General features: G+C 38.7%; 1 protein-coding gene across 1 annotated transcript in view; it reads left to right on the plus strand.

Moving 5' to 3' along the window:
• Positions 1 to 8,226, plus strand: part of parp6a (poly (ADP-ribose) polymerase family, member 6a) — a gene marked incomplete at both ends in the record, with an annotated part of 53,821 nt that overhangs the window by 20,538 nt on the left and 25,057 nt on the right. The window lies entirely within an intron of this gene.

The following is an 8,226-nucleotide window of genomic DNA, read 5'->3' on the forward strand; positions in this document are numbered from 1 at the left end:
CACGTTAGACATTTTATTTCCACTTTTCTAATATTTTCTTCATTTTCATTGAAAATAAATGCCTTTACGATCTGATATGTGATCGGAAAAGGGAGGAGAGTGAGTTCGGCAAAAGGCGGATTCGAACCTCGGTTCGATTTGTGTCAAAACTTGATGCTATTTGTCTTACCCCTACACTATTGCCGCTCTCGATGATGCAGTGATTTCCGTAATTTTGTCTTGCCCAACCAGACGTTTAGCAAACAAGGTGGTATATTTGTACTTAATGTAAATGGAATCTACTCCAGTAAAATTTTTCTGACAGAGGTCCCACCCACAGTTTTTTTGCTTCCGACGCCCATGCATCTAAACATTCTTAGATTAAGATGCATTTACCTGATAAGCAAAAGTCTTGTTTTATGAAAACAAATATCAAAGTTTTCGCAGATTTTCACGAGAATAGAACCAGATCATCTTCAGAACATGCTGACTAAAATTTTTGAAATTCAAGTTCATCCGTACAACCGTTCGCAAACAAAGCGCAAACAAATTTTAAGTAGCATTTGCGAACAGACACTTAAGGCTATATCTCCGCAACGCTTTATCGTATTCAAACCACACTTGGTACATGACCTCACATGCATGACCTGAAGAAACATGCAGCGTTTAGGCACAGCGCCACCTACTGGTCCGTAAAATGGCTAATTTTGCTTATAACTTCTGAACCGTTTATCCAAAAATCATAAAGTTGTCTCCTTAGATTCAGGACATCACTGGTATCCAATTTGACCATATCGACAAATGATGTTCTTCCTCAGTATTCTTGATTTCCAGTACAAACATCTAAACATTCTTAGATTCAGATGCATTTACTTGAGAACCAAAATCTTGATTTATGTAAACAAATATCAAAGTTTTCACAGATTTTCACGAAAAATTTAACCAGATCATCTTCAGAACATGCCGACTAAAAGTTATGGAATTCAAGTTGATCCGTACAACTGTTCGCAAACAAAGCGCAAACAAATTTTAAGTAGCAAATGCGAAAATGCACATAAGGCTATATCTCCACAACGCTTTATCGTATTCAAACCACACTTGATACATGTCAACGCAAGCATGACCTGAGGTAACATGCAGCGTTTCCGAAAAATGGCTACTTTTGCTTATAACTTCTGAACCGTTTGTCCAAAAATCATATAAGTGGTCTCATTAGATTCGGGACATCACGCTGAGTCGACTGGTATCCAATTCGACCATATCGACAAATGATATTCTTCCTCAGTATTCTTTATTTCCTGTACAAGCATCTAAACATTCTTAGATTAAGATGCATTTACTTGAGAAGCAAAAGTCTTGTTTTATGAAAACAAATATCAAAGTTTTCGCTGATTTTCACGAAAATTTAACCAGATCATCTTCAGAACATGCCGATTAAAAGTTATGGAATTCAAGTTGATCCGTACAACTGTTCGCAAATAACGCGCAAACTAATTTTAAGTAGCAGATGCGAAAAGGCACATAAGGCTATATCTCCCCAACGCTTTATCATATTCAAACCACACTTGATACATGTCATCACAAGCATGACTTGAGGAAACACGCAGCGTTTCCGAAAAATGGCTAATTTTGCTTATAACTTCTGAACCGTTTGTCCAAAAATCATAAAAGTGGTCTCCTTGGGTTGCTTTCACATCTCTAGTTTGGTTAATTTGGTCCGAACCAAGGGCAAACAATTATACAGTGTGGCAATTTTCTGCTTTTTTTGGTTCCTTTTCACACCACACTGATTGCTTTGGTCCGAACCAGTTGAAACAAACCAAAATGCCGTCACATGACAACATCCACATCACTCATTGGCCATGGCGTATTTACTAAACTGCGACTGCACAGGCTGGTTTTGTCCCTGGCCATAATCTATTACATTGTTTGTATACACCACAATATGCAAACAATACATTTATATAATGAAGCGCGGACGTGGCTTAAAAACAACGTTCCAATGCACTGCAAACGGCGAGCGTGCATCGCTCGTCACTTCAAGCGGAGATCGCGCTGTTCTTGTGAGTTTTCGAACATTGGGACCTAATATGGTCATCAGACCAAATTTCTATGAGGCTCCGCCCCTCCTCACTACTCCAAGTTTGTCCACGAGCTGCCATGCTAAAGTGCAAACTGTCATCAAACACTTCCTCATCCCATAATGCACAGCGCAGCTGACTATGGCTGCTGGTTTAGTCCAAAAATGATCAGTACTTTTTGCAGTTGGGTCTGTTCGAGGTCGGATCACGTTCTCCCGCTCCAGAGTTCGTTTGAAAGTGTATCAAGACCACCTCTTCAAGGAGCTCTTGGTTCGCTTGTTTGGTCCGCTTTTGGTGCGTACCCGAGTGCGATTGCTGCTTTCACACCAAAACGAACCGCACCAAAGGGGAAAACTAACTCTAGTACGATTTAACCCAACTAAATGAGGCAGGTGTGAAAGCACCCTTAGATTCGGGACATCACTGGTATCCAATTTGACCATATCGACAAATGATGTTCTTCCTCAGTATTCTTGATTTCCAGTACAAACATCTAAACATTCTTAGATCAAGAAGCATTTACTGGAGAAGCAAAAGTCTTGTTTTATGAAAACAAATATCATAATTAGTGTTTTTTTGTTGCTTAAAACAAGAAAAAATATCTGCCAGTGGGGTAGGAAAAGAATGGAAGCTTGTTTCTGCCACGGAACAAAAAATTAAAAAAAGGTAGTTGCGACTTTTTATCTCTCAGTTCTGACTTTTCCTCAGAATTGCATATGCATATGAACCTTGCGATACTTTTTCCCTCTCTCCTTAACAATGTGCATAAATATAAGATTGACAGTATACATCAAGAATAACTAAATTCAGACTTAATGTCTAGTGAATATCAAAATAGATATAATCATATCTGTTGGTCTACAAGCACTTTCTCTAATTTGATTTGCCTTCAGTTTGTTCTGAAGCTGATCATGAAGTCTACGTCTTCTACTTGCTCACTGGATCCTTTACCTACTGTTTTGTGTCCATTCAATCTCTCCTATTATAACAGCTATAGTCTGTTCTTCATTATCTACTGCTACTATTCCTTCTATCATTCCAGTTCTCAAAAAATCTGGTGCTGAGTCTAATGATCAACTTGAATCACAACTGAGTAACGACATCTATGAGCACGTTCAGTCTGGCTTTAGATCCAAACATAGCTCAGAAACAGCTCTTCTCAGATCTTCTCTTGGCTGCTGATTCTGGTTTTCTGTCTATTCTTATTCTTTTAGATATTAGTGCTGCCTTTGATGCTATTAGTCATTCAGCACGACTGGAACGATTGGCTTGCATTGGAGTAGCTTATAATGTGCTATTTTGGTTTACATCTTATCTAAGTGACAGGAAACCATCTGTACAGATGAAGCCTGTCTCTGTCACTCATGGCGTTCCACAGGGGTCAGTGTTGGGTCCGCTTTTATTAGGGGCCAAGCACTGAAGGTCCATAGGCACCTATTGAAATCATTAGCGTTCCTATTCTTCTTCTTCTTCCTCCATGGGAGTCTACGGCGGCCCATAGAACCGCTTGCGGGAAAGTTATAAAATTTGGCACACAGATAGAGGATAGTCTCAACGATCACCACAGCAAATTTGGAGTCTCTAACTCAATCCCTCTAGCACCACCACCTGTCCAAAGTATCACTCATGTTTATGCAAATAACTTTTGAACCCACAGTGCTAGAAATAGAACTCCATTTTGAAATAACCGAAAAAACTATTTTTCGAACTCCTCCAATGCGGTTTTCTCCGATTTTCACGAGTATTGAACCAGATCATCTTCAGACCATGCCTACTAAAAGTTATGGAATTCAAGTTCATCCGTACAACCGTTCGCAAACAAAGCGCAAACAAATTTTAAGTAGCAGTTGCGAACATACACTTGAGGCTATATCTCCACAATGCTTTATCGTATTCAAACAAAACTTGGTACTTGGTTTCGGCGCAACGCCACCTACTGGTCCGGAGATATAAAAAATTGTTAATTTAGCTTATAACTTCTGAACTGTTTGTCCAAAAATCATGAATCTCCTTAGATTCAGGACGTCATGCCGAGTCAGCTGGTATCCCATTTTTACCATATCGGCCATTTTGGCTGTCGGCCATTTTGAATTATGTGCTAAAATGCTGTATTTTATGAACACATGAACAGATTGTTATGAAACTCGGTATGGGTCATCAGCACGATGCCCTGAAGGAGCCTGAGAAGTTTCGAAACAGCGGCACCTAGTGGAGAATTTTTTTTCTTTTCTTATAACTTTGTGTGTGATTGACTTATTTTCATGGGAGTAACTTTTTTTGTCTCCTGAATCCTTGCCGAGTCCAACAATACCAGACTTGCCAGATTTCGGTGTATGGTTTGTGCAACGTGGTAATTTAGTGCTTATAAAACATTAGCTGATATCTTTGAAACCGCTAGTCTGATCGAGACGAAACCAGCATCAGAAGTTCGGAAGCATAGGTCGACAAATTTATGTTAATTCCCAAATGTCAAAATATTGATAGTAAGGGGAGTAAAATCCAATCAAAGTCAGGTGTCAGTCATTTTTTACGTGTTTTTTCATATAAATGTCTATAACTCCAAAACGAAATGAGATATTTTCACCAAAATTGACACACACATGTATGGGCTCCGAGGACAAATAAAAAATGGTTGGATTGTGCCTCTTGGTGGCGCTATAATAGAACAAAACATGAAATTCCCATAGACTACAATGCATTTTTCAGGCTTTTTGCCTAAAATAATCTTAAAATGTGTTTAATTGCTCATTGCTGCAGTTGATCTGACACTCTCAGCCATTATGTCTTGTCTTCTTTGCGCTTGGCCCCGATAATGGCTGCTTGCAGATATATTTTATTATTTATATTCCACCTCTTGGTCATATTTTTCACTCTTACGGCATTCATTTCCATTTTTATGCTGATGACACAGCCTACAAGACCTAACGATTCCCATCTAAATGCTTGCAGGATGTTAACATCTGGATGACTAATACGTTTTTAAAGTTAAACACCAGTAAAACTGAAGCCCTCCTTGTTGGGTCAAGGTCTGTTTTATCCACAGCTCAATCCTTCATATTGTCTATTGATAACTGTCTGCTTAACTTTTCCACTCAAGTGAAAAGTCTTGGGGTTATACTTGATGGTTTGCTTTCTTTTGGTTCACATATTAATAATATTTCACGTACCGCATTGTTTCATTTATGTAATATTGCTAGACTCCGTTCTTCACTTTCTCAACACAGCACTGAAGTACTTATTCATGCCTTGGTTACCTCTCCGATTGATTATTTTAATTCTCTTTTATTTGGTATTCCTGGAAAAACAACTTCACAGACTTCAGTTAATTCAGCAGCCAGGATTGTAACCCACTCACGTACCTCTGATCATATTAATCCAATTATTTTTCAACTGCACTGGCTCCTGTCCCTTACTGTGTACATTATACAATTTACTCCTTACTTATAAAGCTCTCCATAATTTGGCACCTTATTACTTTCCAGACCTTCATTTGTATATTCCGGTATGTTCATTGAGATCATCTTCGGCAGACTTATTGTCGGTTTCAAACTTCCAGATGAGTTATTTTGGTGATAGGGCTTTTAGTTGTGCAGCTCCCAAATTATGGAATTCTTTACCACTGCATATCCGTCAGCTGGATTCAATTTCCCAATTTAAAGTTCAGATAAAAACATATCTGTTTAGAATAGCTTTTAATGATTTGATTGATGTGTAAGTTTGTGTTTTGTATGCTTTTTATTTTATACCTTGTTTAATATTGTAAGGTGTCTTTGAGTGCCTTAAAAGGCGCCTTTAAATAAAAGGTATTATTATTATTATTATTATTATATTGCATATAAACAGAATTGCAAGTAATACATTTAGAATTGTGGGAAATATAAACTTGCAATTGCAAGAAAAAAAGTAATAATTGCGAGAAAAAAAAGTCAGAATGTGCAAGTAATACATTTAGAATTGTGGGATAAAAAGAATTAGCTAGAAAAAAAGTCACAATTATCTTCTAATTGTTTTATTCCGTGGGGGAAACGAGCTTCCATAGGAAAGAAATCTTGTCTTTCCTTTGGATTATTTTTCTGACCCCACTGGAATTTAGATTTTCTTGTTTCTAGTAAAACATAGCGCTGGAAATATCTCAAGTTTCCATATTTTGTGACTGTTTTTGTGATAAAAGTGATATTATGAGAGAAATGCATTCATTTGTGACAGGAAAACGCGCTCCATATGGTCCTGCACCTAAACAAAATCTCACTTGACCTCAGTTTCTGTGATATCAACTTCAAATCTGGAACACAGACATTTATAACTTTGATTTTATACATTTAAGTCCCAGAGAACTCTTGAAAACAGCCATATTTATGAAAAGCTAGTTGAGACAGTCCCTCCAGAAAAAAACGTGATAATGCGATCGCATGATTTAATGCATAATCAGCCAAAGTCTGCATATTTATGCGGGGGCCACATTTTTTCAAATACTCCGCACTTTCGCCGCGTAAATTGCCTATTTCCGCATGCAAAATATGCGGAGCTTGCATGATTTCATAATCCCCGCATTTCCGTTGCAGAAAAGTCATATATATTAGCAGAAAGTTGAAAAATGTTTGTTTACTTCACACAAGAGCCGCCTTTTCCCCCTATTGCCATGAGAATGTTTTGAAGTGACGTAATTACCCGACGTGAACGTCATCGAAAAGCTGCAAACCCCCGTGGTGAAACCATAGATATCTGTGAAACCATGATGATGCACGCAAATTCCCATTTGCCAACAAAAATAACAGCAAAAGACCGCGCAAAGCAGTTTCACGGTGTGTTGAGCGATTTCAAAAAACAGCATCCTGAAGCTTCGAAGCGTTATGAATCAGTGAGTCGATTCAGTGGTTTGGATCACCAAAGTCACGTATTTCAGCAGTTTGACACGCGATCCGAATCATGAATCGACTCGCTGATTCATAAAGCTCTGAACCGCTGAATCGACTCGCTGATTCATAACGATCTGAACCGCTGAATCGACTCGCTGATTCATAACGCTCTGAACCGCTGAATCGACTCGCTGATTCATAACGCTCTGAACTGCTGAATCGACTCATTGATTCATAACGCTCTGAACCGCTGAATCGACTCACTGATTCATAACGCTCTGAACTGCTGAATCGACTCATTGATTCATAACGCTCTGAACTACTGAATCGACTCATTGATTCATAACGCTCTGAACCGCTGAATCGACTCGCTGATTCATAACGCTCTGAACTGCTGAATCGACTCACTGATTCATAACGCTCTGAACCGCTGAATCGACTCGCTGATTCATAACGCTCTGAACCGCTGAATCGACTCATTGATTCATAACGCTTCGAAGCTTCATGATGCTGTTTTTTGAAATCGTCATCACTATATAAGTCGTTATTTAGGGTTTTTTTGCGCACAAAAACTATTCTCGTTGCTTCATAAAGTTATTGTAGAACCACTGTAGTGAGATGGACTTTGTAAAGACGTCTTTAGTGGCTTTTATGGGTATTGAGAGTGTAAAGTGCATTGTGCCAATGGAGGCCTTTCAGAGCCATTGGATTTCAACTAAAATATCTTCATTTGTGTCTGAAGATGAACGGAGGTCTGACGGGTGTCGAACGACATGAGGCTCAGTCATTAATGACAGAATTTTCATTTTTAGGTGAACTAACCCTTTAAGAGATTGCACTTTGTGCATTGGAAGCACTCAAATGTCTGTTTTGTGTAGCTCTACCTCTGTAAAACAGGAAGTTATTTATTCATTTTTTCAGAAGTTGTAGCATATTCCTTTTGTAAAGCTACAGAACTTGTTTGACTCAATGTTTTGTAAATTTGAGCCGTGTGTTTATTAAGGTCTTCAATAAAACAAGATAAGAACTTAAAGCTACACTGTGTGATATTTTCCCCCATTTAGTGGTGAAAATGACCATCCAGTGAATATTAGTTTCTGTTCCTCTCAATTCCGATTTGGTTTTAACTCCTACGGTGGCCGATTTAGTCCAAGATTAACATGGCTTCCAGTTCGACCTCGTCCACATTCGACACGGTGCCATCACGCCAAAGGCAAAGCTTGAATTTACGGGAATGTCCCTCTTTGGCTAATGTACTTTCAAGATGGAGGAGCAACATGGCGACCGGCATTCGAACCCTCACCCGTATG

Source organism: Gobio gobio (assembly GCF_949357685.1).
Source record: "Gobio gobio genome assembly, chromosome: 9".
In the NCBI taxonomy this organism is placed as follows: domain Eukaryota; kingdom Metazoa; phylum Chordata; class Actinopteri; order Cypriniformes; family Gobionidae; genus Gobio; species Gobio gobio.